This window comes from Equus asinus, chromosome 20 (genome assembly GCF_041296235.1).
Source record: "Equus asinus isolate D_3611 breed Donkey chromosome 20, EquAss-T2T_v2, whole genome shotgun sequence".
NCBI classification, from domain to species: Eukaryota; Metazoa; Chordata; class Mammalia; order Perissodactyla; family Equidae; genus Equus; species Equus asinus.
The window spans coordinates 40,927,266-40,943,378 of NC_091809.1; the positions used below are offsets into that span (position 1 = coordinate 40,927,266).

The following is a 16,113-nucleotide window of genomic DNA, read 5'->3' on the forward strand; positions in this document are numbered from 1 at the left end:
GTGTGGATTTATTTCTAGGCTCTCGATTCTGTTCCATTGATCTATGTGTCTGTTTTTGTGCCAGTACCATGCTGTTTTTGTTACTATAGCTTTGTAGTATATTTGAAGTCAAGGAGTGTGATAGCTCCAGCATTGTTCTTTTTCCAAGGATTCCTTTGGCTTTTCAGGGTCTTTTGTTGTTCCATATAAATTTTAGTATTCTTTGTTCTGTTTCTGTGAAAAGTGCTGTTGGAACGTTGATAGAGATTGCATTGAATATATAGATTGCTTTAGGGAGTATGGACATTTTAAATATGTTAATTATTCCAATCCAACAGCACAGAATATCTTTCCATTTCTTTGTGTGATTTTTTATTTCCCTCAATGATGTTTTATAGTTTTCAGTGTACAAGTCTTTCACTCTTTGGTTAAATTTATTCCTAGGTATTTTATTCTTTTTGTTGTCATTGTAAATGAGATTGTATTCTTAATTTCTCTTTCTGCTACTTCATTTTTAGTGTTTAGAAATGCATCTGGTTTTTGTGTGGCTTTGTATCCTGCAACTTGACTGTGTTCATTTTTTATTTCTAAAAGTTTATTAGTGGAGTTTTTAGGGTTTTCTAGGTATAAAATCATGTTATCTGCAAATAGTGACAGTTTCACTTCTTCTTTTCCAATTTATGTTCCTTTATTTCTTTTTCTTGCCTGATTGCTCTGGCTAGCACTTTCAATACTATATTAAATAAGAGTGATGAAAGTGGGCATTCTGTCTGATTCCTGTTCTCACTGGGATAACTTTCAGTTTTTCTCCATTGAGAATTATATTAGCTGTGGGTTTGTCATATATGCCCTTTACTGTGTTGAGGTGTTTTCCTTCTAAACCCATTTTATTTAGAGTTTTTATCATAAATGGATGCTGTATCTTGTCAAATGCTTTCTCTGCATCTATTGAGATGATCATGTGATTTTTACTCTTAATTTTGTTAATGTGTATCATGCTGATTGATTTGCAGATGTTGAACCATATCTGCATATCTGGAATAAATCTCACTTGATCATGGTTTATGCTCTTTTTAATGTATTGTTGTATTTGCTATTCACTAATATCTTGTTGAGGATTTTTGCATCGATATTCATCAGTGGTATTGGCCTGTAATTTTATTTATTTGTGCTGCCCTTGTCTGGTTTTGGTATCAGAATAATGTTGGCTTCGAAGAATAAGTTAGGAAGCTTCTCCTCCTCTTCAATTTTTTGGAAGAATTTGAGAAGGATAGGTATTAAGTGTTTTTGAATGTTTTGTAGAATTCATCAAGGAAGCAATCTGATCCGGGACTTTTATTTTTTGGGAGGTTTTTAATTACTGTTTCAATCTCCTTACTGGTGGTTGGTCTATTCAAATTCTCTACTTCTTCTTGATCCAGTTTTGGAAGATCACATGATTCTAAGAATTTATCCATTTCTTCTAGATTATCCAATTTTTTGGCATATAGCCTTTCATTTATAATAAATATATAGCTTTTCAATTATAGCCTTTATCTTATAATCTTTGTTTCTGAGGTGTCCATGGTAATTTCTCCTCTTTCATTTCTGATTTTATTTATTTGAGCCTTCTCTCTCTTTTTCTTGGTGAGTCTAGCTAAAGGTTTTTCAATTTTGGTTATCTTTTCAAAGAATCAGCTCTTCATTTGATTGATTTTTCTATAGATCCTTTAGTCTCTATTTTGTTTATTTCTGCTCTGATTTTTATTATTTCCTTCCTTCTGCTGATTCTGGGCTTGGTTTATTCTTATTTTTCCAGTTCCTTTAGGTGCACTGTTAGATTATTTACTTGGGATTTGTCTTGTGTGTTGAGGTAAGCCTGATTGCTATAAACTTCCCTCTTGGAACCTCTTTTGCTGTATCCCATAGATTTTGGCATGTTTTCTTTTCATTTTCATTTGTCTCCAGGTATTTTTTTATTTCTCCTTTAATTTCTTCATTGACCCAATTGTTGGTCAGTAGCATTTTGTTTAATCTCCACATTTTTGTGGCTTTTCTGATTTTCTTCCTGTAGCTGACTTCTAGTTTCATATCTTTATGGTCAGAAAAGATGCTTGGTATTAATTCAATCTTCTTAAATTTATTGAGACTTGTTTTTTTGCCTAATATATGACCAGTCATGGAGAATGTTCCATGAGCATTGGAAAAGAATGAGTATTCTGTGGTTTTGGGATGGAATGTTCTATATATATCTACCAAGTCTATCTGGTCTAATGTATCATTTAAGGCCAATGTTTCTTTATTGATCTTCTGTTTGGATAATCTATCCATTGGTGTAAGTGGAGTGTTAAATCCTCCTACTATTATTGTGTTACTGTATACTTCTCCTTTTATTTCTGTTAATAATCCCTTTATATATGTAGGTACTCCTACGTTGGGTGCATAAACATTTAAGTGTTATATCCTCTTCTTGGATTGTTCCCTTTATCATTATGTAGCACCCTTCTTTGTCTCTTGTTACGGTTTTTAAGTCTATTTTGTCTGATATAAGTATTGCTACCCCAGCTTTCTTTTCTTTGCCATTTGCATGGCGTATCATTTTCCATCCTTTCACTTTCAGTTTGTGAGTGTCTTTAGGTCTAAAGTGTGTCTCTTGTATGTAGCATATATATGGGTCTTGCTTTTTCATCCAATTGCCCACCCTATGCCTTTTGATTGGATCCTTTAGTCCATTGACATTTAAAGAAGCTAGTGATAAATATGTATTTAATGCCATTTTGTTACTTTTTTCTGGGTGTTTTAGTAGTTCTCTGTTCCTTTCTTCTTCTCTTACTCTCTTCCCTTGTGGTTTGGTCGTTTTCTTTAGTAGCATGTTTGATTTCCTTTCTCTTACTTATTTGCTGATTTATTATAAGTTTCTGCTTTGTGATTACCATGAGGTTCATATATAATGTTATATGTATATAGGTATTTATATTGAGTTGATAGTCTCTTTAGTTTGACCTCTTTCTAAAGGCTCTACTTTTTTACTCCCCTCCTCCAACATTTTATGTTTTTGAAATCATATCTAATCTCTTATTTTTTGTGTGTCTATCCACTACCCTCTTATCATTGAAATAGGTAATTTTAGTTCTTTTGTCTTTTAACCTTCATATTATCTTCATAGGTGGTTGACCTGCTACCTTTACTGTTTTCTTACCTTTACCAGTGATTTTATTGCCTTTTTTTTTTTTTGGATAATTTTCTTATTCCTATTTGTGGTCTTCTCTTTCCTACTTAAATAAGTCTCTTCAGTGTTTCTTGTAGAATTGGTTTCTTGGTGATAAACTCCTTTAATTTTTGCTTGTTTGGGAAGCTCTTTATCTCTTCTTCTATTCTGAATGACAACCTTGATGGATAGAGTATTCTTGGCTGTAGGGTTTTTTTCCCATTTATCAATTTAAATATGTGATGCCATTCTCTTCTCACCTGTATGGTTTGGCTGAGAAGTGAGCTGATAGCCTTATGGTCTTTCCTTTGTATGTTACTTGTTGCCTTTCTTACTGCTTTTAAGATTCTCTCTTTATCTTTACTTTTGGACATTTTAATTATAATGTGTCTTGGTGTGGGCTCCTTTGGGCTTATCATGTTTGGTGCTCTCTATGCTTCCTATATTTGAATGCTCATTTCCTTCCTTAAGTTAGGAAAGTTTTCAGCTATTATTTCTTCAGATAGATTCTCTGTCCCTTTCTCTTGCTCTTCTCCTTCTGGGACACCTATAATACAAATATTAGCATGCTTGATATTGTCCCAGACTTCCTTTAGACTGTTCTCATTCTTTGTAAATTCTTTTTTCTTTTATCTGTTCAGCTTGGGTGATTTCTTCTAGTCCTCAGTCCAGCTCACTGATGCATTTTTCTGTATCATCTACTCTGCTATTGAGTACCTATAGTGAATTTTTCCTTTCCAATATTGTATTCTTCATTTCTGATCCATTCTTTTTTATATTTTCCAATCCTATTTTTACGTTCTTACTGTGTTCATCCAGATTTCTCCCAAGATCAGTGAGCATTCTTATGAGTTTTTGTTTCAACTCTTTGTCAGGTAGATTGCTTATTTCTATTTCATTTAGTTCTTTTTCTGGGATTTTGTCCTGTTCCATTGCTTGAGACATATTCCTCTGTCTCCTCATTATGCTTCTTTCTCTATGCTTATATCTATGTATTAGGTGAGACAGCTATGTCCCCTTATCTTCAAGAAGCAGTCTTAGGTAAGAGACGCCCTTTGAGGACCAGGAGTATGCTTCTCTATCATCACCTACCCAACTGTTCTAGGAATGACCCCTGTGTGGGCTACACATGTTCTTCTGTGGCAGGGCTGCTCTTACTGCATGTACCCAGGGAGTCTAGGTTTTCTCTCACTGGCCCGCTGTTTGTAAATCAGGTTTGGGGAGCCTAGCACATTGGCTCCAAAATCTAGTAGTACCCTCTTGTGGCAGTTTTTCTGTTGTGAGTAGGCACCCAGTGTGGCTGGTTGCTAGGCTCAGAGGCTTACAATTGCTGTAGGCCTCAGGCCTGAAAGGCTGTTGTCAGCTCTCTCAGGATTGCATCTGAGTGGGACTGGCCCCAGGCATAGGAGCATACAATTGTTTCTGGTTTTGGAAGGCAGGGCCAATACCCTTTGTGAATGTTGGTGAAGCATAGGTCTTCTGCCACTGATAAGCCCCACCCCACAGGTCCACATACACCATCAACACAGTCCTGGTCCATGCACACATCCTGACCCATTGGAGCATACCCAGTTGCCCCACTGCAGAGGCCCCCACACTCTCCACTAACACCCCCCACAGTTCACCTGCTTCTCACATAGGCCCTTCCTGCAGAAGTGACACACTCATCTTCCTGTAGAGGATTGAGGCACCCAGTCTATGCAGGCTGATAAATAGCTTGAGGGCTTACTGTTTGGTGGGGCCAGTCCCTAGGGATGCCTCTCCTGGCTGAGCTGGATTAAATCTGTGCTCTAGTTGGTGTGGCAGACCCTTGGGCTATCAGGCCAGGGGGATAACTCCAATGGCATCTGCCAGCACCTGTGTCATACACCTGTACTAGGTCACAACAGTGGCTACCATTAATGTCTCAGTCTCTGGAGAGGTCTCACCTCTCACAGAGATGCACCCAGAGCCTACCTGCTGAATCTTTTTTCACCAAAGTACTGTGCACCTTCCTTTCTACTGATTTTATGATGCTCTCTGAGATGGGTGAATGTCTGTGTGGGCCTTTTAAGAGCCAGCTTTTTTTGGTTTACGTCTGATATCTTTTCTGGGGGTATTCCCCCTTGTAGTTAATAGCCAGAAAAGTCAGGTATTATGAGACTTGTCTCAGTTGTGCTGAGTCTGAAGGATGCTTATAGTGGTAATCCACCCCTGCTCAGGTCCCCACTTCTTCAGGGAAGGCTGAATACCTTAGGGTGGCTCCTGTTCAGCTGTGAAGCTCCTTGGCTCATGAAAGTGGCTTTTTTTCTCTCCAGAGAGAATTTATGCCTCTTCTGCTTCAGTTAGGACTGTCCATTTTTGTGGGGGTTCTTTTTGTCCAGTTTTCAGTTCTCTTTTTGGGGTAATTTTTCTAAGAACAGTTGTAACCTGGTTGTCTTCATGGGAAGAGGTGAGTTCAGAGTCCACCTATGACACCATCTTGACCACAAGCTTATTGATAAATATGTTAAAGTAACCATAGGAAAAGATTGACAAAATAGAGGAAGAGGTAGAAAAATTCAGGACAAGGAAGTGTATTAAAAATAAAGCACAAAGAAAGATATATTGAAAAAAGAACACAAGAACTCAATGTCTGGAATGTGCCAAGTGATGCAGCATGCTTGTAATTAGACTTCCAAAAGGAGAGTAAACAGTGAATAGAAAAGACACTTATTTGAATGAATAGTGTCAATTTCTCCCCAAATCTGATTAAAAAAATTGTAACATATAGATCAAGAAAACTCAACCAACCCAAAGTAGAATAGGTACAAGCTTATGTATTCTAAACATACCTAGGCATATTATACTCAAACTGATGAAAACCAAAGGTCAAGTTAAAATCTTAAAAGCACTCAGATAATAAAAAATGCATTATTTTCAGAGGAACAATGATATGAATGACAGTGAATCCTAGTCAGAAAGAGTGGGGGTCAGAAGACAATGCAATGATATCTTAAAGTGCTCAAAAGGTGAGAATGAGGGCTTTAACCTTGAATTCTACATCCAGTGAAAATGCTGAAAAGTAAAGGACAAATAAACACATTTTCAAATAAATTGAAATTGAAACACATTTTCACTTGTAGTTCTACACTACAAGAATCAATAAAGGAAGCTCTTCTAGCTAAAAAAGAAATGACAAAGATTTTTTAACGTAAAGAAGGAATGAAAAGTGCTGGAAATTGAGAAATATGAGAAAATATAAAATACTATTTTACTTTCTTATATTTTAAAAAATTTATTGACTAAGGCAAAAATATAAATATTGCATTTTAGTGTTACTAGTACATGTAGGATGAAAACAAAAAAAAGCAGTAGTGTAACAGAAAAGAATGGGTTAAGTTGAATCATGCTGTTTAAAGCTTTTATATTATGCATAATATAGTAAAATGTTAATTCAATGTAGATTGTGATAAGTTAATCTTGAATTTTGGTCCCTTAAGCAAACAATGAAAGATAGAAAAAAAGAATAGTTAAAAAGCCAGTAGAGGTCATAGAATGGAATCTTAAAACAACTAGTCAAGTAACTTAAGTAACAGAAGGACAAAAGAACAAAACATAGATGGGAAAGCTGGAAAAAAGAAAAGCAAAATAGGAAACTTATTCCTAAGCTAATAATAACTACACTAAAAATATATATTCTAAAAACTCCAATTCATATGCAGCAATTCTTATACTGGATAAAAAGACAAGACAACACCATATGCAATTTAGAAAAAACCTTGAGGGTATTATGCTAAGTGAAATAAGCCAGACAGAGAAAGGCAAACCCCATATGATTTCACTTACCTGTGGAAGATAAATAAACCCATGGATAAGGAAAACAGATTAGTGGTTGTGTGACCAGAAACCAGGCAAGAAAAGGGTTACTGAGAATCTGACCCATAACTAGCATTGTCTGTAAAATCTTTTCCAGACAAGGAGAAAACTAAATGTGCTTTTTCAGAGGTTGATGTCCCCATTTTTAGATGTTGCCATCCTACAGTGAAACTTAACATGATTACAGCAAGACTCCTGTAAATTGCTCCAGCTTTAAGTGTCCAAAAGTTACTACAGACCTGTTACGTGATGATGTGTTCCTTGAACTTGTTATGTAATGGCATGTTGTGTTGAACTCATTATGTAATGGTGCTTTGATCTTGTTATGTAATAGGGCCTTGAACTCAGATGTAATGGCCATCGACAGGCACCCAGCTTGGGCCCAGTTGTTACACAGTTGTAGCACATCCTCTGCACTCTACTGTATAAAGTTTCCACCAGCACTAAGCTCAGGGAGACACTGCTTTGGGGGCTATCCCTGGTGTTCTCTATTGCTTGTGCAAGCAATAAAACTTTTCTTCACCTACTTCAGAGTTGGTTGTGCTTTTTGCCTCTGCACTCACCAAGAGATGGACCCACTGAGTTTGGTTACAGTTACCAGAGGGGAAAGGAGTGAAGGGAGGGCAAAAGGGGTAAAGGGGCACATATGTATGGGGACAGATAAAAACTAGACTATAGGTGGTGAACATGATGCAGTCTATGCAGAAACTGCTAATATAATAATGTACACCTGAAGTTACACAATGTTATCAGCCAATATGACCTCAATAAAATAATTTTAGAAAAAGAAAAACATATTTTGCAGTTAAAGTCATGGACAAGATGAAAATTAAAAACTAAAAATGATGGAACATAAGAAAACTGGTTTGCCTGTTTTGATAACAAAGAAACTAGATTTCAAGACAATGAGTATTACTAAATATAAAGGGGGCATTTCACAATGATAACATGATCAACCCATTAAGAAGATACAAAAAATCCTAGTTGTATACACATCTATAACAAGCAGTGAAAATACATGAAGCAACATTGAATAAATAAAGGGAGATACAAAAAAATTCGCAAACATAATGAATAGAACATTCACGAACTGTGGGACAACTTCAATTTCCCAGATATGTAATTCGAGTCCCAAAGGAGGGAGGGGGCAAGGAGTAGTGGCCAAAAATTTTCCAAATTTGATAGAAATTATAAACTCACTGATTCAAGAAAGGTAACAAACCCTAAGCTTAAAAAACATGAAGAAAACTACAAGGGCACATAAAAATCCAATGTTTAAAAACCAGTGATAGATAGAAAGTCTTAAAAAGAGCCAGAGAAAAGATACATTATGTGAGAACAAAATAAAGGATGACATCAGCTTTCTATTCAGAAACAATACAAGCGAGAAAACAATGAAGCAATGTCTAAAATAACTAAAGATAGTAAAAGTAAATAAATATTTTTGACCTAAGATTCTCTATCTGGAAAAAATAGCTTTTAAAATAAATATAAATGGCTTCTGGAAGATGGAGTAGGTGCACTTGTCATTACTCCTCCCACTAAGTATAACTAAAAACCCTGGTCACATGTAAAACAAACAGAAGAGGACTCTGAAAAGTATACAAAGGAAGGAAGACTTGTCAGAACCTTGGGACCTGAGGAATGATACGATGGTGAGTAATCTCCTCACATATCCCAGAATTGGAGATGAAGAGGCCAGCAACCAAGAAATACCAACAGGCATGGACTAAAAAAAACCCTGTGGAAGCCTGCCCTTTGGGATTCCTCTGAGTTATGTCAACTAGATGGAGGAATAGGAGGTTCCCTACGTTCCCTACAAAAATAATGATCTGGCAGCCATCCACAGATGAAAATGCCTTTGTGGAAGCCTTGGGATCCAGGTAGGAAGTTGTGAAACCCCAGCGAAGCCCAAGACTAAGGAGAGAAGCTTTGAGAAGGCAGGCTTGTGATAGGGTGGCAGACTCTGCATGTGGTTCCGCTGCAGACTGAAAATAGTTGCATCTCCCTATGGATTCAGCTCCAGCCCCCTTGGGTGCAGTCCTACAACGAACCCTAACTGCCAAGGGATCTAGGAGGAGCCTTACCTGTCCATGCTCCTGGTACTAAGCTCGTTGATCTTGGACTTTACTGCAGATCCTGAAGTGACCCTGTGAACTGGCTCCAGTCCCCCTCTACTGTTATCCAGAGTCAGTCCTGCTGGCCCAGGGACCAAACAATGCCCATCCTTGCCCCTGGTGGCAGATCCACTGACCTCATCCTGACTGTGGACCCAGAAGTGGCCGTGTGGCTTAGTTCCAGCTCCACTGTGCCATAGTCTAGGTACAATCCTGCCCACTCAGGGAACTACCCTGCGACCCAGCAATCCCACTTCTGAGTATATATCCAAAGAAAATGAATCTGTATCTTGAAGAGATGTCTGCACCTCCAAGTTCACTGCAGCATTATTCACAATAGCCAAGATTTGGAAACTACCTGAGTGTCAATGGATGAATGGATAAAGCAAATGTAGTATATGTACACAATGGGATATTATTCAGCCTTAAAAAGGAAAGAAATTCTGCATTTGTGACAATATGGATGGATGTGGAGGACACTATGCTAAGTGAGATAAGCCACCCATGAAAAGACAAGCACTGCATGCTCTTACTTATATATGAAATCTAAAAATGATGAACTCATAAAATCAGAGACTGGAATGGTGGTTGCCAGTGGCTGCGAGGGTAGGCGAAATGTGGAGATCTTGGCCAAAGGGTCTAAAGGTTCAGTTATGCAAGATGAATAATTTATGGAGATCTAATGTACAACATTGTGACTCGAGTTAATAATACTGTATTATATACCTGAGATTTGCTAAGAGAGTTGATCTTAAGTGTTCTCATCACAAAAAAAAATCATAATTATGTGAGGTGATGGATGTGTAAACAGTTTGATTGGGGTAGTTATTTCACCACATATGCACATATCAAAACATCATGTTCTAAACCTTAAATACGTACAATTTCCATTTGTCAAGTATACCAATCAAGCTGGGGAAAAAAAGCCTGTTCTTTTTAGCCAAAGGATCAGGAAAGGGGTAGCCTAGTAAGGCAGGAAATTTTAATAAGATAATCCCTCTACTGAAGCCAAATACCACGGAAAAACGTTTAGCCCCACCCCCGTGACAGCAGAGTCCAAATGGGAATCCCAGACTCCCACTCTCACAGGATGTAATGAGATGCCCCAACACTCTCACTGGAGCAGAGTCAGAGAATGCTATATAGAGAGCCAGGATTTTCATTCCTGCTGTGTGACAAGAGTTCCTTTTCATGGTGTCAGTGGAGAACATGTCGGAAGCCTAGACTTTCATCACAACCCACCAGTACTGAGGCATCCCTTCTCTTCCACTGGGCTCACGTAAGAAGAGAACTTGAGGAGAATCAAGGTTTTTACCATTGTTCTTTTGCAATGATGACATCCCACTGCAGTGTCAGCTGAGACCATGTGGGAAGGCATAACTACAACCCCCATTCATCAGCAAGGAGTGTGGGGAACCTGGGTTTCTTCTTTACCTGGCAGTAATGCGGTGGTGTCCCCACTTTTCCAGAGCAGAATGGTGTCAAAGAAAATAAGCTAAATGAAAGGTTTAAATAAAATATAGAGTCTCATAACATAATAAAAAAATGCCCAAATTTAAAAAAGAAGAAATTGCTTGTTATACCAAGAATGAAGAAGATCTCAAGCTCAAAGCAAAAACGACAAGCAATACATACTGTCACCAACATGACAGACATGTTATAATTGCCTGACAATGATTTTAAAGCAGCCAGTATAGAAATGCTTCAATGAACAATTAGAAACATGTGAAACAATTTTTTTAAAGATTTTATTTTATTTTTTTTCTCCCCAAAGCTCCCCAGTACACAGTTGTATATTCTTTGTTGTGGGTCCTTCTAGTTGTGGCATGTGGGACGCTGCCTCAGTGTGATTTAATGAGCAGTGCCATGTCTGCACCCAGGATTCAAACCAATGAAACACTGGGCCATCTGCAGCAGAGTGCGCTAACTTAACCGCTCGGCCATGGGGCCAGCCCCTGAAACAAATTTTTAAAAAAGAAAATCTTAGCAAAGAAATAGAAAGTTTCATCAAAGAAATAGAAGACATAAGATTACATCCTGTATGCTTCTATTTATATAACATTCTAGAAAGGATAAATTTATAAAATGGAGAACACATTTAATGGTTGCCAGGGGTCAAGGGAGGATGCTGGGCAGGAAGAAAGCGAATGTGGCTATTAAATGGCAACATGAGGAATCCTTATGACCATGGAAATGTTCTGTATTTTGAATCAATGTGAAAAAACAGTTGTGATTTTGAAAAATTAGCAGCACTCATCTGTACAAAATAAGTATCGGAGAATTTGTTTTATTTTACTTACAAAACCACTTTATATTATATAACCTCAGTTATATACTTACATTTAAAAATATACTAGCCAATGCTTCTGGGTGTTTGTAGCAGGTTAGTATAGTCTCACATAATCTTGCAAAAGTCATTTAGTTAAAATATATGGTTTACTTTTCTGCATGGATATGACAATATGGTACAGCATAAAGCTTAAATTCCCACTGACTTTGGCAAGTTAGAATATATTGGGCTTGAGTTACTTAAAAAACTCAGGAATGAGCAAAAGATGCTGTGAATATATCTCAGTGAAATGATGACCATTTTACATTGTTATAACTGAATGCTAAGTGAGATAAGCCACCCATGAGAAGACAAACACTGCGTGCTCTGACTTACTAAGGTGACCACATGCAGATGGAAGAAAGGAAGGGAATTAGAGCTTTGCAATGTAAGAATAAGCTCAGAATCTTTCTATATTCAGTTCATGTTTATCCATACTTACACTGGTATTAAAGGTGAAAGAAAGACTTCCAGGTTTGCTTTAGAACCCTGGCATAAAATTCTTCCAGCAATGTGATTTGATACAATAGAAATTGAGAGACAGCATTTCTGGGTCTTGTATCATGTAAATAAGAGCCCTTAACTTTCCATAGAAAACATGTTTTAATGAATCTCCAAGGTCCTCATCACTGCTGCAGCCCAAGGAATGTCTATCTTTTGGGGCACATTTCAAGCTTACCCTGAGGAATTTTTTGTCCCCTAGTAATTTTGAGGGGCTTGAGAATAATAATTGGCTTTAGTAATGGTTGGGGTTTAAATCATTCCAAAGTATAAAACCCAAAATTCAGGGATTTCCTAAAGATTTTTCTTGTCCTCTACTGTATCTCTTTACTTTCTCTCATTGAATTCACCTAATCCCATAGCTTTAACCTCTATGGAAACGATCACAAATCTTTTTCTCATGTTCTGACCTTTCCCCTTACCTTTATTTAGCTTTAGTTAGGCATTTGTCTAATGAACACTTCTACTTGGATGTCCTGCTTGCGGCTCAAGTCCTCCATGTTCAAAGCTAAATGTATGATTTTTGTGAATATTTCCACTCGTTTTATTTCTGTTTGTAGCAACACTAAACACCTAGGCTAGTATCTTTCAGAACTTTTTAATCTATTTTATCCTCTTTATGAGAAGTCCTGATGAATCTTTCCTTAGAACATTTCTTGCATGTTTGTTTCTTGGAATTACTCACAGTAGCACTGTTAATTCGGGGCATTTTTATCATTCATTGACTATTATAATTACCTGCCAAAGCTGACCCTGCCTCTAGTCTTTCTTACTGAAGTACATCCTGCCAGCACCCACTGTGTTAATCTTTCACAGTGTGCACTTTGATTATTTAAATCCTGTGCCAAAAAAGAAATCAAATCTTGAATGGCTCCTAACAGCCTCCTGTAGTGAGCTTACCTTGATCTTGGCATTTGAGAGCTTCCTATACTGATCCAAAGTCTATGCTGCAGTCCAGTGGGGAGAGACATTGGGATCTCTCCGAGAGCCTGTGGAAGTCCTCTGTGTGACATACAGGGAGAGTGGAAATTATATTCTTTCTCTGAGCTCAGTAATTTTGATCTAGAGAGCTCCTAGAAGGCCGCTAAGAGTTTCGCAGTGATCTTCACATAACTTACCGATGTTTTTTCTGTTTCACACTCAGGTCTATGAAAAAAAAATTTACATTACATAAGCTTTTGCCTGTGGGGCAAGAATTCTATTCTAGTTTCCAGTATAGGTCCCAGGAAAGATGGGAAAAAGGGACTCTAAATCATTCATTTTTTTATTAAAAAATATTTATTTATTCAATTCCTACTATATATGCCCAGTATTGCTCTAAGGTGCTGTAGAAGTAGCTGTGAAGAAACTGCATAAAATCCCTGTCCTTTTGGAACTTAGTTTCAAATGTATGAGAGTGCATGATTTATGTGTATAACAAACAAACAAGTAAATGTAAAGTATTCCATATAGGGACAGATTTAGTGGATACAGGAAAGGTCATTTCCTTTTTTATTTGTGGAGGTGCCCTATTTGGCAGCAAACAAAAATGTATGTAAAATGTTATACTTCCAATAAATCAATGTTATTTTAATGAACTAGGCTATAAATGCAGAGTAGGTAATTTCCTTGGGGTACAAAGCCTGAAACACTGCAGACACATGAGTCTTCTAATTTTTAATCATGTCCTGAGGATTTCCAAACTCCTGAAAACCCCTTGGGTCATATTGGTTCGTGGGTCTTTGGCACCAGCAGATTCAAGAAGAAGAAGAATCTCTATTTGGGCTGTTCGTTTCTGAAATTCATCAGAGCCACTTTACCCTCCTTGAGAGTAGAGGAGAAGGGTTGAAGAGAATATTGAAGTCCCGATGCAGAAAGGGGAGTGTTGAATTTTATCTATCCTGTTATTTTTCTTCCAAATCTCATCTGTGGAAGCCAAGGACTCCTTGAAATGCTATATCTCCTGTCTACTGAGATCACCATTGATCATTAGGTGGGCCCAGTGGACTGTCAAAACAGAAGTGGAACAGAGATTCTGTAGAGTCATGGTTGGTCACAAGTTTCCTGAATCTTATTCCTAGAGAACTTGCCCATTAATGTTTTTGATATACATCTTTAAAAATTCTCTCAGCCTTTATACAATGGAGAAAACAAAGACATACAGAACGGTGGGCTTGAATTCATTCTTCCATTCTGGGTCTCAGTCCCATTTTACTGAAATTGGGTGGAGAGAGCTGGGTACTGATTTTAGTGTTATCTTTTTGTCCTGTTCCCACAGATATGTCCTAGGGAAGAATGGCTTCAGGAAATGACTCTTCAGTGACTCAGTTTCTCTTGCTTGGTTTAACTCAGTGATCATAACTCCAGCTGCCCCTGTTCTTCTTTCTCTTAGTAATCTATGTGGTCACCATGGTGGTCAACATTGGCTTGCTTATTCTCATTGGTCTGAACTCTCACCTGCACACCCCCATGTACTACATTCCCTTTAAACTTTCCTACACTGATCTCTGCTACTCCTCTGTCATAACCCCAAAAATGCTGTTGAGTTTTGTAAAAGAGAGCATCATCTCTTATTCAGAGCGCATGGCTCAGCTCTATTTCTTCTCCTTCTTTGTTATTGATGAGTGCTATATTTTTACATCAATGGCCTATGGCCCATATGTGGCCATCTGTAAGCCCTTGCTTTACAAGGTCATCATGTCACATCAGGTCTGCCTCATGCTTATCATGGGTGCATATGCAATGGGGTTTGTGGGTGGCCCACACTGTATCCATGCTGAGACTCACCTTCTGTGATGGCAACATCATCAATCACTGCATGTGTGACATACCTCCTCTCCTCCAGTTCTCCTGCTCAAGCATCTACATCAATGAGCTGGTTGTTTTCCTTGTTGTGGTCATCAATGTAATAGTGCCCAGTCTCACCATCTCCATTTACTACACATTAATCTCCAACATCCTCGAGATCTGTTCTACAGGGGGCAGGTCTAAAGTCTTCAGTACCTGCAGCTCCCACATAATTACTGTTTCTCTTTTCTTTGGATCATCAGCATTTATGTATCTTAAATCTTTCCCTCCTGGGTCTCTGGATCAAGACAAACTATCCACAGTTTTTTATACCATTGTGGGCCCAACGATGAATCCTTTCATCTACAGTCTGAGGAACAAAGATGTCCAAATTGCACTGAGTAAGACTTTGAAGAAAAGGGTGTTCCCCTGAATGGAAATTGTGTTAGTTATTGATGCCAAATCCTGGTAAAGGCACACAATGTATAAAAATATGGAGAAAATAGAAATAAACCAAAACATAAATGCAGATGATTTGAACAATAAGAAAAATTAAGTTTATTATGTAAATTACTTCATATGAAAAGACGCTGTAAGGAAGAGGAGGAGAAGTCCCTCATCCTTTCATAGAAAGTAAGGAAAGCATTTCATTCTGTCATTCTCCAGATTATTCTCAGAAATGATAAGGTTTTAAGTAGAAAGGTTGAATGATGATAAATTCAGGAATGGTAAGGTTGTGAGATTTTTGACTGAGGCATGTCTGGAATTCCTGTAAAATTTTCTCTTGGAGGTATAGACTTTGGTGTACTTTGAATGGAGCCATTTATTCATTCATTTACAGACTTCCCCCACTCCCTGAAAGTAGAGTGTTCCTATGAAAACTTTTGTAAACCAATTACCATCAATTTGTATGGGAGAAACTTTTTTTTACTGTTCCCAGACCTCCCCAAATAACCTATGACATTATACCAAATAACACATAAAACCTAGAATAACATTAACATATAGTAAAATCAAGAATGATATGATAAATACACAGCCTGTATAAAATAGAAATAATGTATTTCCAGTGTAGTTTCACTTACCAGAATTGGGAAGACAGTGAGCACATTGGAAGGCTGAGAGGTGGTGGTGGTGGTGGTTATGGTGTCTTAGGCTGAGTCAGAGGTTGGGTTGGTGGGATGTAAAGGACACTAGGATGTAGGAGAGAGAGGAAGAGGTCATCTGTTAACATCTCATCATCATCTGAATCCATCAGGGCAGGCAGGTCACTAATGCCTCACCTTCTTCTGTGTCTGCCTGCCTCAATGTTGAAGGTGGGGGTCATTGTCTTCCGTAGCTGGCGTGGCTGATGTGAAAGGCTTAAAATACAACTATAACACTGAATACTATCTTCA

The 16,113-nt window shown here is 37.7% G+C and overlaps 1 pseudogene; it reads left to right on the forward strand.

Annotated features, from left to right (window-relative positions):
• Positions 1-14,209: 14,209 nt before the first annotated feature.
• LOC106832744 (olfactory receptor 8B3-like) lies at positions 14,210-15,149 on the forward strand (annotated as a pseudogene).
• Positions 15,150-16,113: the final 964 nt, after the last annotated feature.